This window comes from Cardiocondyla obscurior, linkage group LG03 (genome assembly GCF_019399895.1).
Source record: "Cardiocondyla obscurior isolate alpha-2009 linkage group LG03, Cobs3.1, whole genome shotgun sequence".
In the NCBI taxonomy this organism is placed as follows: domain Eukaryota; kingdom Metazoa; phylum Arthropoda; class Insecta; order Hymenoptera; family Formicidae; genus Cardiocondyla; species Cardiocondyla obscurior.
In genome coordinates, this window is record NC_091866.1 from 2072529 (window position 1) to 2088073 (window position 15545).

General features: G+C 42.8%; 1 long non-coding RNA gene across 1 annotated transcript in view; it reads right to left on the reverse strand.

The window, feature by feature from the left end:
• Positions 1 to 2965: 2965 nt before the first annotated feature.
• The window catches only part of LOC139101222 (uncharacterized), a 42472-nt gene continuing 29892 nt past the window's right edge, over positions 2966 to 15545 (reverse strand). The window contains exons 3-4 of the long non-coding RNA XR_011545522.1: positions 3114 to 3494; positions 2966 to 3029 (exon numbers count right to left, since the gene is read on the reverse strand). This is a non-coding gene — a long non-coding RNA (uncharacterized lncRNA). The remainder of the gene's footprint in view (positions 3030 to 3113; positions 3495 to 15545) is intronic.

The window sequence follows — 15545 nt, forward strand, 5'->3', positions numbered from 1 at the left end:
CGATACGGACCGCGCGAGACCACGGCAAATTGAACTCCGAACTGAAAGAGATTCGTAAATTCATTCCGCGATTATAAGAAACATCCGCCCTCGCGTTCAATTTCTTCGTGTGAGTAATTCGCTGGCGAAAGCAGGGGGCCGAACAATCATTTTCGCTTGAAAATAACGCTCGTCGTTTGGGACGAATGAGGAAGTAATAGCAACCGCGTTTCCTCCTCGCCGAAAGACGAGAGTCCGCGGGCAGATTTAATACGCCGCACGGCTCAGTAATCGTTTTCGCATATATTTCCACGGGCTTTCACTTCCCGATAGTTATTCCGTGTCGACAGATATTTTCAGCATCGATGGATTAATAAAATCATAGAGCGCGGCAATTTTCAAGCATGCTTTTATGTCTACAACGCCGAGATAGATGGTTGCAATAAAAAAAATAAAATAAAATAAAAAAAATTAAAAAAAAAATATTTCGAAATATCCGCCGAGCCTCTGCTTTTGACGACTAGAGTCTCCCAAATTTCGTGACACTGACAATCGAATAGACATCGAACTAAAGTGTTTTCAAAATTTCGCATTTGCGTAATAGATAAATTGACTCTGACAGGCAGAGAGTTGCAGCTTTGTAGCGCAGAAACAGCGTTTATTTTTACACCGAAGTACAACGAGGGGGGGGTGGAAGGGGGAGAACAAAAAAATTCTCTACGGTCTAAGCCAGTGGCTATACGCGCACACGTAGCTAGCAAAAATACATCTCAAGAGAGAGCTACTTTCTTAACTCTTGCTTTTCTATGTATTTATTTCACCCGCCCGCACCTGATACAACTTGTTTGTAGAATAAACGGCGTATCGGATTAGTCTTCGGCTTCCAATATATCTAAAGTCAACTTCTTTTTCCCTTTCGAGGAAGGCGAGGCCGAAAATAGTTGGCATAAATATAAACTCCGATAAAAGCGGGAGAAAAAAACGCGATGACGGGAGCTTCTTTATATTGCAAATTGCTAATTACATATTCCGGTCGCGGGGGCTACATTTTACGCCGAGCGAAATATAAATATAAAATTTTAGCCCGATATTTATACGAAATATAAGCGTATTGTCCTCGAGACCGAGTCGGCGTATTTCCGATACTCGAATATACAATCTGATCGCGAAACGTTCGGGCAAACATTTTTGCTTCCCGGGGCAGAATAGCCGGCGAGAGGAATCGCGTTACACGAAATCTTTATGGGATTCACTTCCGTTTTCCCGCTTTGTGCGACTATTTCCGATTCGAGTTTGCTAATCGAGTAAATACGACGACTCCTCCAGCAGAAAATAAAGATCAGCCGGGAGGATTCTTCTTGTGCGCGCGCGGTAGTTCTTTGATCGCGAGAGCACGAAATGACGTCGGAAACGAGCACGCAGCGCGACACACAGAAAGCACATTCGCTTTAATCTCGGAGATTATCATTCGCCGGCTGATTATACAGGCCTCATCGTTCGTTTAGCTGCCTAGTTTGTAATCCCGCGATTGAGATGGCATTACAAAAGGCCCCGGGGCCGATGAAGCGTAAAAAGGAACGTCGGCGTAATTCGCATTCGCCCCTCGTAAAACATTCCGATCGAAATTACAGCGTTCAATGAAATCGTTTCGTCACGAGTCGTCGCGCGATTCCGCGCCGCGTGAATAGCGAAGCTCCTTCCGATCGCCGGCGAAGTTCCAACTTCCTCGATAACGATAAATAATGTGCATAATTTCCCTGCATTTCAAATGCCTTGCGTTTGACTCAAATATTTTTCGTCGTAAATATTCTACGCGCGCGTCATGTTTCTTCTAAAGGAAAAAAAAAAAGAAAAAATAAAGGAAAAAAATAAAATAAAATAAAATTTCTTTACGGTGAATTATATATTAATCCGTGCACCGAAAATCTGCCGAGGATAATTACTTATTCTCATTAAAGCTAACCGCACGCGAGCTTCGCGGGTTCCCGTCAAAATGTCCCCGCGCGGATATGCCGGGGCGAAGTGTCTCAGATATGCAGATATAAAAGCGAGTTCCTCGCGAAGAGATAGAGAAAGAGAGTTGGCAGAGCTGTCCTGCTCCCCGAGATGCATCGCCGCAGAGACCCCGACGCCTCCGCATAGCCCGGAGGCCTTTTATGCGTCGAGGTGACGGTAAGAGAAACGAGCCGCGTTTCGTGAACGAGCACCCTCGTTTCCGGTGTGACCCCGCATGTACGGATGAAAGGACCCTCTCTCTCACTGTTTCATTTCATTGCGACACCCACCCGCGTCTTCGTTTTGTTCGGCAGATTTCATTCTGTTTGTTCAAATGCACTTAAACAGCGCCGTTGTCCATTATGCTTCGACGACGCTGTTGTGCGAGTGAGTGGCTCGCTGCGCCCCTTAAATACCTTTTCTGGCGTGCCATTTTCTGCGAATACGAGCCCTCTTTTTCCTCCCTCACTGTTCCCTCCTGTTTTTCTGGAAATTCGCGTTGAATTCCCACATTTCATTCGCGCTCGACGGAAAAAAGAGAGCGATAAACAAATGAAGAAACAATGGCCACTCGAGATTAAATTAATGTTTTAATTAAAGTTATAACCATTATATCGTGAAAAGGTTTTCGGGAGAAGCTTCGCGTATTCGGTAATGTACGTTTTACGTATCGATACATGATGTAAAACTAATATACTGAGTTAGAAAAATAGTATAAAGCCGTTTTTCACAGTATTGTATGCATTCAACAATTAAACAATTTTTATTTTATATATAATTTTTATCCCGACGAACGTAATTTAATGGTATTGATTTTAACGAATACATTTTATAAAAGTATACAGTCACTTAAAATTTAATTGAATGTACGTTTCTTCAAAGAAAAAAAAAAAAACAAAAAAAATACCGATTATTTAGTCTTGCCAATTCGAAATCACGCTCGTATTTTTTACAAATTTTTAATTCAAGCGAACGTTATTTATAATTATTTATTATTAACTGTTAAAATAAAAAATAACTCACCGAAGTAACACAGCGGGGTCAATTACGTTGATCTGTAAAACATAAAAATATTTAAAGTATTAGTTGTTGAAATTATTTAAACTTCAAACAAATTTATCATCAAGTAAATTAATTACCTTAATGTTGCCCCGCTGAGGCTTGATGACTATTCGAGACCTGCTCTTCCTCTTATTTTGAGATTATCTCCCAGCACAGGATACGCGAGAAACGCGGATGACCTACGATCGCACGGCACTCCCGTTTACTTGAAAATCTCTCGCGCGTCTACTTAGACGGCACTCCCGAAACGCGCGCGACCGACAAATCGACTGCGATTTGTATATTACTTTAATGATGATTATCGGCGAAGAGATAATTACCGCGACGATAATGAATTCATAAGCGAAAGCTATCTTACATATTTATGCGAGCGGCACTCCCGTCGAGCCGGCCGCAGCTCGTTTATTTTATATCGACGACGAGGGTTACGGCCGTTGACTTCTCCCTCGGATTTTAACCTAAACAGAGAAAGAATTTCGTTTAAGTAACACCGTCGAAATATCAAGTCCGCTAATTATTGGAAATAATAAAGAATAAAAAAAAATTGCCGCATTATAAATAAGGAAATATTTTACACTTTATTATCGCGCGTGAGTTCCTTAAATTTGCCGCGGACAATAGCGGCGTATAATTACGTTATCACGCATGGCGGCGGATAGGGGCATCCAGGCGCGATTTTCGTTCGTTAACGCGACGGCGGGTGCGACGCTTATAAATCAAGTTGGCGTACAACAACCGCCGCTGTTATATTTCAACAACGACGTCGCGACGTCTCCTCGAAGAATACCCAGACCTCTATTCCTAAAGCTGCGGGATCAGCAGCGAGTGTCCACGCCACGAGGACGGTCCTCTGGTCCCTTCGCGCACTTTCTCTCTCTCTCTCTCTCACTCTTTCTGTTTCTCTTATGCGAGTTTCGCGACAGGCTGAGCGGAAGCGCTCGAATTTCGTCCCGTGTTCAGGTTGCCGTCCGTGTGTGTTCGCGGGCACTCCCACATGTGTGCACGTCCGGTTACGCGTATAAATCCGGTCCACCCGCACGTGAAATGTACAGTGAAGCGGAAGTGGCCTCTACGTACTGGCGAGCCAAGCTTCCCTCCGCCTCGCCGTCGCGCTACTTCCTTTCCGCTTTCCTCCGCTATTTAGTTCCACGTTCTCCCTCTCTCTCTCTTTTCCTCTCTTCTCCACTTGGCGACTCTTTCGTTTCCTTTCCTGTCTTTTTCCCGGTAGCGCTAGTGTGTTTGCGTGCGTAAAAACGTCGGCAACAAACGAGCGCGAGCGCGAGAGGATACGGAGGCCATCGGAGCGTTTCGGCGAGCGAGCGATTCAAAGAGCGATGAAAAGTTTCGAGTATTCGCGCACGGTCGCGCGCGCGCGCGTTTCCTTTTACGGTGCAGTTGACGTGGCAGAACGGGGCTGTAGTAGTTACGAAATCAAAGGGCCCGCTCTCTCGCAGCAGCGCGCGGCGGCAATTCCGATTCTTCGAGGTAATTTCCCTCTATTCAGGTGTTCCGCACGGATCCCGCGCCGCGCCGTGTCGCACTATCAACCCGACGATTCCACCATTGCCAACTTCGGTTTCCGGCCTGGCGCTCTTTCTGTGAAGTATTCGTAACCCTCGCGGATCGAAATTTCATTAAACTCCACGTGCGCGCCGCTCGCTCACGCGACATTTCCTCGTTTTGCCGTCCACGATTTTCGCGTTTCCCCAAATCTCCTTCTCCCGGCTTCTCGAATTACCCGGGGAGATGAGAAAAAGGGAGAGTGAAACGATCCCAAGGCTAACAGTCCCGAAATAAAAGGCGAGACCCGTGGAGAGGCCGCCGCGAATCCGGGATTTCCATAATCAATTTATTTTTCGCGTGCAAACGGGTGTCGCAAAACTTTCAATAGATAAATGGCTCGCGGAAGAATATAAAGCAGCGTCGCCGATATGAAATTCAACTCACCTCTCTTACTCGCGATTCTGCGGATAAGTAATCAAAGATATGATTTTGTACGTAACTTATTTTATGTATTCGTGGCAAATATGCCTTGTTGAAATGTAGTATCTTTTTAAATTAATTTATTTATCTACGAAGTTATACTATATTAACTCTACGTGAAGAGAAAAAACATAAGAAAGAAAAATGGCACGCGATGTAACGTATCATGAAAGTTTAAAAAAAAAAAAAAAAAGTGTCACATTTCGTCTTTATTTCTTTTTGTACTACCGCGGTATTATGACGTGCATTATTACGACTGTGTTAACATATTCGACGTTGAGGCTCTACGATCTACATTATTGAAACAGCCTATTCCGCAGTCGCTCGTTGACCCTACGAACTTTCATCCGGTAAATAGAATAAATATTTTATCACTAACTAACACCAGCGCACCTGAGTCCTGGTTTCGGTTAATAGCCGCCCGCTACAACTGCGGCGGAAACTCACGCTAAATCACCATTCTCAGAATTATCCCGGCTGTAATATCTGAAATCTGCCGTGATCCCTTTCCGCCGCGCTTCCTACTCGCGCTCGCATTTTTTCGAATATCCTAATTTTCCTAATTTAAAAAAAAAATAAAAAAGAAAAAAAAATCTCTCTTTTCACACCGTCTTTTACGTCTCTATTTTTCTACCTAGTTCTTCGCAGCTACGTAATATGGGAATTTCGTTCTCTTGAGAGCCTGACTGATCTCGGAAAATCGAAATTTCATTAATCTCAGTCGTTTTCTTTTCCCTTTCCCGGCTTCCTACTTTCCGTCCATTCGCGCAGCTGCTCCGATCCGGTAAGCAGTGTATACATGCATACGTGCGTTCATATAACTCTATGTACATCCGTACATATATTCATGCCCGAGTATATTGGCCGCAAATAGCCATGCCGTGTTAGAGAAACCAATGAATAAGTAGTTTTAGTTCGATAGAATCGCGATATTCTTCCGAGGATCGTTCCAATATCGTTTAAAAATCGTTTCAGTGACATTGCATATTATGCATTTAATGCATAAATCGTTATTCTTAAGAAGAATAAATAGAAAAAAAAAAGAGAGAGAGAGAGAGAGAAATCTTTGAGCGTTAAAATTGTATATAACTTTACCTCTAATCGCATTACTTTTTGTTGTATTAAATTTAATATAAAGTTCTTTTAATAAGTCGTTAGATCGAATATAAATTTATTCAGAAAATAAATTTCTTATTTTGCGTATTATTTAATTTGATTAATATTTAATTAAAAGTCTCTTTTTTCGCTCAAGACGAAATTAAAAAGTCATTGCTTTTTCTTGAATATAACAAAGAGCGTTGAAAGTGCTGAAATATTAGCAAGCGATCGATTCTGAAAGTTAAGCTATTAATGATGTCACAGGATGGTGCTCAAGTTAGGTGCGACTTTTCTCTTAACGTAGATTATCGATGTCCACGTTGCCATAAGTCGAGGCAGCGCGGCGAACGCCAGTCTGTCGAAGCTTTATAACACTTCTTCCTACAAGCCGTCGAAGCTGCGAGAATCCCCGAACGGCCGTTGCTCGCTAAAACCCTTTTTGCCTTCGCCGATGCAAGTTTCCCCGACCGCCAATCGACACATGCGATACCGGCAATTTTTTTTCCAAATTTCTAATTTTTAAAGAACTATTAATAATAGTAATAATAACGTCAAAAATAGCACTTACCCTATATGATAAAAAATGGACATAACGCGACTTACATGAAGAAATCGATGTACGTAACGCAAAAGAGGCAGTTGTTCGAGAAAGGGGGCGGGAAAGAAGGACAACGATAACTTCCGTATTCGAAAACGTAAACGCCGTGTTTCGTCTGTATACGCCATTTGGAAAGGCATCTGCTGCATCGCCATCGATTTACCCCGAGTCGGAATTATTTAAGATGACGTACCGGAATACTCCGTCAGCGTACGCGAAGCGTAGCAACGCTTGAAACAAAGTACGTCGTAAAGTGCATTTTCCCTACGCAATACGCGCTTTTGAAAAATGAACGATCCCGACAGACAGGGTATCGGGAGCGCAACCGGAGCCCCTCGGCGTACTCGAGATAATACCGAGACGACGTCGCATTCGAGATGGAATTCTCTCCGTTCGAATTATGCGCCGGTGTATCCGTCTTGCCAGCCGCATCTGATTTATCTTACGCCGCCGATCGAAATTTCATTAATCTCCGAGGCGCGCCCTCGGCCCCGGCCCGGTTTCCGCGGCGGTCTATCCGCAGGGTGCACGTGCAAGGAGGGGCGCTATCTGGAGGTCATCCTTTCTCTCGTCGACGTGATTGCTCTCGTGCACCACTTCGTTTTGCCGCCCTCCGCCCTCTCCCACGTCCTGTCCCTCCTAAACGGTCTCTCGCTCTCCGCCGCCCGCCGCGAGTCTCTTCAAACCTTCATCGTGCTAACGGCGAAGACAAACACTCGCGCGAATTTCTTATGCAGCCGCCGCGCATACAAATGACGTGTTTAGAGAGCCGACGGCGGCTCCGGTGTCTGGCAGCCCCGGAGACAGGGGCCTGCAAGAAATCAGGGGGACGAGGAGAAGTTTCGTAGATGCGCGCGGGGTGCTGCGGAAGGGCAGGGAAGACCGGAAAAAGACCGGGGCTGAAAGTGCTTTCGAGACGAAACGAGGTGACGGTGCCTCCTTACTGATTTCGAGGAAACGCGAGGGACGCGGCGGATGAACGTAATCGAGGAATGTCCAGTTGAGTTCGCACGTGCGCTCGTTCCCGCTACACGATTTCTATCAGAACGAAGAACACGCCCTCATTTCTGTTGTCTCCTAGCTCTCGCCGCTGCGAGATTGTTGAACGGGAGCCTCGCGTTAAAGTGGACGACTGCAAAGTAAATACTACGTACGGTAAAAAAAAATTTTTTTTATAAATAAAATTATGTAGCTTGATAGAGAGAAAAAAAAAAAATAAAGGCGGCACTGGAAACGAGGGTAACTCTTTCGAAAAGTGATCATGCCGCGATTTTAATTCAAAGCAACATGAGTAACAAAGCGTAGGAACCAAAAACTTGCATCGCTAGGCTATTTTTGAGCCAGAAAAGCGGCCGATTTCATGTAAAAGTAAATACACATTTTCCAACAACTGCGACACAAAGAAAGCGATGCAGTCTGTTTACATCATGTTGCATCGGCGAACTCGCAACGAACTTCCCCCTAACTTGATAACAACCTCTCGTTCGTTCTGCTTGCGCGAAGTTTGACGAAAGAAGCCCGGTCTATTCGCTTGCATCAAGTTTGTCGGCTCGCGCCGCTCGTTTGACACAAATTGTTGCTAAAACGAAGTTTTCGTATTTTTCCGCTTCCGTTGATCGCATCCGGCAGCGTTCGCGAAGTAACGTCTCTCGTTCGGCAATCTGATTATAATTTTACATACGACTGCCTCGCGCACGAAAGTGTTTTATTTCACGTTGAATTGGTTTGATTTATCGTTTTTAACGATTTCCAATAATACCGACGGTGCTTAATCAACTTGTTTATATGTATACTTCGAGAAGCATAGGGAACACGCCGGCGACGTTGTACGTGCGATAAGATAACAGTTAATTAATAAAAAGCTAATCGATAAAAAATAAGAGCTTTTTCCCGGACGCACGATAAATGTATAAGTACACGTATGGTACACGACTTTTTGCATTTTTTCCGCCGGAGTTGTACGCTCCGTTTTATTAGATCACGGAATTTGGAACACATGTACGTACGTACGTTATACCAATTTTACAAGGGCGAAATGCACAACGGAAAAAAGCCCGGAACTCCGCTTTAAGACCTCTTTATTCACCGCGTACATTTCGCTAAAAGGCAAAAATTTGCCGCTAAGAAATGTTGTGTGTATGTACTTGCCATGTTCCGTCTTCTGCTGAAAGTTCGCGGGCGCTCTTCATTCATTCTCCCGAAGCCCTTGTTCAAGGCGATCAACGAAGATGCATGTGCAACGCGCGCCGAAAATTTCTTATCGCGCATTTCCCTCTCGACCGAGCGAAGGTTATTTGTTTAGTTAACCGGCATCACGTATAAACGACTCGCTCGTTGAAATTAATATAAATTTCGGAAAGCTAATTTCGACTAAAAATGGCATAATTAAGACAGCTCGTATTCGTAACGCTGTCAAATTTTTTTTTTTTTTCTAGTATCGGTATGTCGCGTAATTATATTAAGTATAATATTATGCATAAAAGTCAAATAACTTTTTTACAAATTTGCAGAGATAACATATCATTTTTAAATCGCTATAAAAAGCAAAGCTTACTAATTTATTTACTCCGCTAAAAATCTTTATGACGTTGCGCACGTGACGTGATTCTTTTTTTATTTACCGTACAGATAAAATACTAAAAAAAACAATGCTTTCTTTGAAATTGCAAATGTACATAAATTAGAGTGCTATTCATTTATATTTAGGTCAAATTGATTCTATTGCAGACACCTAAATTACAGTCAAAGTAATTAAGATTTAAATATGTGTACGCGATTATGATTTATTTACATGTTATATGAAAAGAATTCCTGCAGGGGCCGAGAGGAGTTTAGTTGAAAATATTATTCGGGTCTGAATATTGTCGCGTTGCACATTGCATGCAGTTTGCTCATTTTATATCAATTCCATTAAACGTACAAACTCCGCGTGCGTTATCGCTTTTCATGAATTTTAAAAGCCAATGAGAGGGCAGCGACATGCAGCCGCTGCGATGCACAGTTGTAAAGTATATTACAGCTCCAATGTTTAAATGCACGGCGAGGGGGGAATCGGCGGTATATGTATAATGTATCACTTTACGTGAGAAATCGCGGTCTTCGCGTAATTTACGGTTTACATATAAAACCCCCGCGGCTGTGCTAAAAACCTGGCATCACTTCTCGAGCTTTCGTTACCGCTGATTTCGCTATTGAAATCCGCCGTAACGAAATGCGGGGGAAGGTCTGATGCGATTTATCAATTAACTAGTCGATCGAACGGATCGGTAGACTGGCTTTTCCGTCGCGGCTTATACGGCGACCAATTATCGATTTCGGAGAGGGGCGTGAAGAGGGGGTTAAAAAAAAAAAAAAATACTAAACCACTTTTTCGACGACTCGCGCGCGTGCAGCAGTTAAAACGACCGACTGCGTCGCGAAAAACCGTCTCGGAATTTCAGTCCGGTCGCGCATCGCTTGGCATGCCACATGCCGTGCGCCTCTTGCCGCAGATTACTTCCGCAGGTACTACGAATCGTTAATTTCTTTTTGAAGTTCCACTCGAGCGGCTTCTAATGGTTAAAAAAAATTTTTTTTTCTTTTCTCGTGATTGCGAGAAAAATCAACGAGTGGCTATTTTGGTCTTAATATATTATATGAAGCTAAATTACCATTAATTAAATGTTCTTTCATTTGTAGATAATTCATAAAAATATAAGTTTATTACTGCATCATAAAGAGATTAACGGATCCTTTTTTTATACCTTTGCCTCGCGGCAATAAAATTACGATAATGAAATTTTCAATACTATCGGCGGATGCGACGGGTACGGTTTCTTTCTTTAAAAACGGTTAATTAATTATTCGACTTATCGCGCTACTGTAATCAACGTCGAAGCAAAGAAGCCAGGAAACGGCTAAAAATTGGAAATATCCCAATGCCGCGGGGGGTGGAGAGAGAGGTGATGGTGTTATTTAACGTCGGCTTGAAAGAGAAAAAAAAGAGAGGAAAAAAAAAAAAAACGAGGGGGTATATCGGGAAACTAAAAGAAGGGAAAAAAGTTCGTTTTACGTCGCAGCGATCTAATAACGGGGAAAAAACGCCGTCGGATTAAATGTGACGCGACAGGGCGCCGTTGATAAAATACACCGCTGCATTCGCATGTACGCCACGCGGGGGACACATACTACGATAATGGAGAAGCATCGCGCGAGGTACGCGCGACACAAATATTTGCACGAGTCCGGCGTTCCATCTAAATATGATCAGCGCTGATGCATGAGCATTCCGATGTATTACACGCTGTTTCCGCGGGGTTTAGAGCGGCGTGGTCGCGAAATCCCTCCGCCCGCACGGTGCTACATGACGTTATTGTTATTGCGCGGATTTCGAGAGCGCTAAACGTCGTTTAGCGTTCTCTCAATTTTTGCTCTTTCCTTTTTTCCCTCCTGCCCTCCTCGCGTGATCGACCGCTCGCGCGTCGCATGCATTTTCGCCGTCGCGCCGCGTGCTCTACGAGATTTATCTCTCCCGGACGCTACGACATCCGTCAGCGGTGCGGTAAATAACTCACTCGCAGGCTCTCGTTAGGTCCCCGACGATGTCGGTTAAGTCCGAAACAAACGTTCGCAACACTCACGAAAGCGTCACGGTTTATATCGCTGCGACGTTTTGTGATTTAATGAAAATTACGCTGACGACGTTCCGTCGTAATGTTACGCGACGGTAGAACAAGCCGGTATTTCCGCGGCGTCTACGAATGCACGATCCGAGTATTCGTCACCGTTATCTCTCACTTGTTATCAGCCATCTCGATTGCTTGGGTGTCGAATAATGACGTTTCCTATCATCAGCGAGCTCGCTACCTCGTGCAGAACACTCGGGACCGCGAAATTTCGCGGTCGAATTATCGGAATAATTCATAATTAGCATCTTAGAACCGCGGAATTTGCGTGCATTACGCACGCACGCACGCATATTGCCGTATTGGCATAATAACTAATTATCGTATGAACTATTTATAATTAATATCATTTCCCCCATATCGTAATTAGCAAATATTTTAAATACAACTGCGCGATAATTATTAAATTAATGAAGACAGGACAAAAAAATGTAAGCGGAATGAGTTTGCGTTGCAATATGTATGTATATGACAATACGATATTATTAATAATCGTTATTAATTGTCGTAAATTGTAATCATGATTTTATTAAATCAACTAAACATTATAGAACGCCGCGTGCCATTTAATTTTGCTTCTCCCACATTAAAGAAAACTCTCTTACTAACTTTCCGAAATAAACTACGAATGTATGTATCTCATATATTTTGTATAAATATTTTAAACATTTTTATTTTTTCTTTTTTAATATAATTTACAAGTACGTTTAATTAATTATATCTTTTTGCGGTAGCTCGACAGTAGTATCCTTAAATATTATCTAACCAGAATTCTTTTTCTGTTTAGATAAAAGTCTGGAGAAGTGCGTACCATACTCTCGGCGCCGATTATTGAACAACGAACCGCAGCCAGCTCGTCGGCCGTTTATTCCGGAAGTGCTGTTCAAAGACACGTGCGGGAAATTTATTATACGAGTTTTATGAACGGGAGTGCTCGTACAATATCGCGCGAGTGTAAATTCACCCGGTGGCGGTTCTCGCGTGTGTCTTGTGCGCGGAAGGAAGACTCGACACGACATCCCAGACATTCCGGGAGGAGGAGCAGGTCTCGGAGAGGCCTCATGCTTCGGCGGAGCAACGTTGAGGTATAATTTCTTTTTTATTTATGTAAAATTCATAATTTACACGAACAACTTTGTCGTTTTGATAATAATTAAAGTAAAAAATATAAATCGTTAATAAAATGAAACATTTTACATGTTAGAAAAGTTTTATTTACTCGAGAACGTGTTTGTGCAGTAGATAAATTAATATTTTATTTTTAAATTGAAGAGTTAATTAGAGACGCATGAGAAAAAATTTTTTTCAATAATGGAAATGATCCTGAACGTGTCTACAATTTATATTTTATATTTTTTTGTTACAGAATCATCGTAGCTGCTGGAAACTCCGCTGCTGCGCATTGAATCGGTGAGTAATCACCATTAATTTTTTCTTTTTTTTATAGATTAGCATTATGGTGTTAGCGTTATTATTCGTATGTTTGTGTATGATACGTTGAACGTTTAATACGTAACGATACTAATTATTACCAGTATCAATTAGTATACCAATTAACGCGGCACTTTGAAGATGCTATCGCAGCTATTCCATTAACCTTATCATAAATATTAAGTTCCCCCATGCGTGCGCGCTTACAAATATATAAAAGGAAAATGTAGTTCCCTGACTATTTTTCGAACTTTTTAAATATAATTGAAAAATACTGCAGAGTCGCACTCGACCCATTCGCTATTACTTCAATTGACTCTAATCAAAATACTTCACCAACGAGTGCCACCGCCGCGATGCTCGTTATGATGCACTTCGACTGCGTCCAATCGGAAACGTTAATGCCGTCCGATAACGTCGTACTCACAGAGGAACTTTATAGCACGTGCGCCGCTATATTCATTCTTTCGACGGGACAAAGACTCGCATTGTAGTATTAATCATAGGTCAAACGACAAATTTATTTTGTAATATTTTGTAAAAATGCGCGCAATCAAAGGTGAACATTCCCGACTACGTATATTCAACAATGCGCAACCGGGAGATCCGAAATACCGTTGTTATTAAATTTCCCTCGACCATAAATCACCGGCGCGAAATAACTTTTGACTTCTGTTAGATACGGAGAGTCCCGAATACCTCCGTTACCTCAAGAGATTGCGATTACCCGGATAACGGCGCCCGCCTTTGCGGATGCTTACTCGAATCTGGTCGAAAATCTTGAAAGCGCGGGCGCGGGTTCTCGAAGTTGGCGAAACGCAGTCGCGGCTATCAACGAAACTGAAATTTAATCTCCACCTGTTATCGAGCGTATATAATAGAGTGGCGAAATTGTTCCTGCGTTCCGTCTCTTTTTTTTTTTTTTACCCTCCCCTTCCCCTCACCTCTCCGACAGGCTTCACTTCGATTCGCGGTTAATAACTCAAGCTCGCAAGTGGCTCGATTACCTGGCTTGATTTAACGAAAAAGTTTTATGCGGTAAAAGAGGGAAGATTTATCGCGCTTTCCCGCAAGTTCGCGACGAGCGGGCGTTGCATGACACGTACAACAGCGTCGATAAGCAATAAAAAAGACCACCTCGTTTTATGCTCTATAAAGGATTATCGATTTTTCTTGAAAACCCCCGGGTACGTGCGGGTTGGACCGCGATGCGAGAATGAGCGCGAACGGCAAAGTTGGACTTGACATCCTCGCTCGCAGTTTCGGGATACCGGGGGGGGCCTTTCGGACTATAATTGTAAAGCACACTCGTGCGAGTCCTCTAGCAAGCGTCATCATGTTCCCGAGTCAGCCTGTAATTTTCGGACCTCAAACGAGAACGAAGCTCGCAATCACTGACGGCCGTCGTCGTCGAGCGAAACTCGCCGTTGTTAGCCTCGAGAAGGCGAATTATCGCTTCGGGTCACTTTTCCAACACAGAAATACGGTGAGATCGACCGGCAACTATGTGAAGTGCCAGCAGAGGCGATTTATTAACGACCGATAAATTATCGCGAATGTCGCGGAAGCGCATCAAGCGTGCACCGCGACGAATCAATACGCTTTATTTCGCACGGGAAATATTTGTCGCTCTCCAATAATCGGGAATAATCGAGTTCGCCCGTAATTATTGCCGCGACGTCGATTTATCAGCCACCCCGCGCGGCGGCGGACCGCGTTCGCTTTCGTGCCGCACTTTTTTCGCGCCGAATGCGGAATAACGACCGCGACGAGAGAGGCAGCTATTTTTCGGGACTCTTTTCGTCGCATCTCCGAGAGCGTGCACATTGCAAAAACAAGTAAAAAAAAAAAAAGAGAGAGAGAATAAAAAAGACAACACGCCCGTCGAAAAGGGGAACTTTATCAGCGGTCGCGCTGAGCGCGGGCGATTGAGAGATTTTTACGCGTTCGCACTCGCACTCGTGTAGCCGACGAATACAGCCCTCGAGCGATTATTTCTGCAAGCCCGCGGGCACAGGGACTCGGCTCGAAATTGGTAGAATCCATTCGACGAACAAATCGCGGATTTGATGCTTTGAGGAGGCGAGCCTGTGCTACCACTGACTCAGCATCCGAGTTATCAACTTTCGAAAGCGAGATCGGAACGCAAACGACGAAATTATAGCACTTGAAAATTACGTTATAAAATTTTAACGAACAAAAAAAAATACACATAAAAATAAACGGTGATAAAAAATTTATAAGTGTTGCGCGATCGAAAATGATTATTCATTAATCGCGATAAATTAATACGAATATATGAGAACCATTAACATTAATAATAACAATTCCTGAAAAAAAAACTGGAGGAATTATTCAAATTTTCAGAATTTCGCAATTAAAACTCTTTATCCAACAAAATCATAAACTTATAAATGCTAGTTATACCGTTTGCGATAATATTTTTCCTCTGTTTATTGCATTTTGAAACATAATATATTTTTTTGGCATTAAAGCAATTTCGACTTTTTAAATTACAACTATAAAACGCTCGTGCATATACAAATGTAAATTAGCTTAGATTATTCAATGTTTTAATTTTTAATAAGGAATATTAATGTTTAATTAGATTATTTTAATGTACCAAAGGTGAATTGCGAATTATTACAACGGTGTCACGATTTATGAATAGTAACGGGCATCTTCATTGTGAATATATTATACAAATTCGTATATGAATATTCCAATTTTCCATA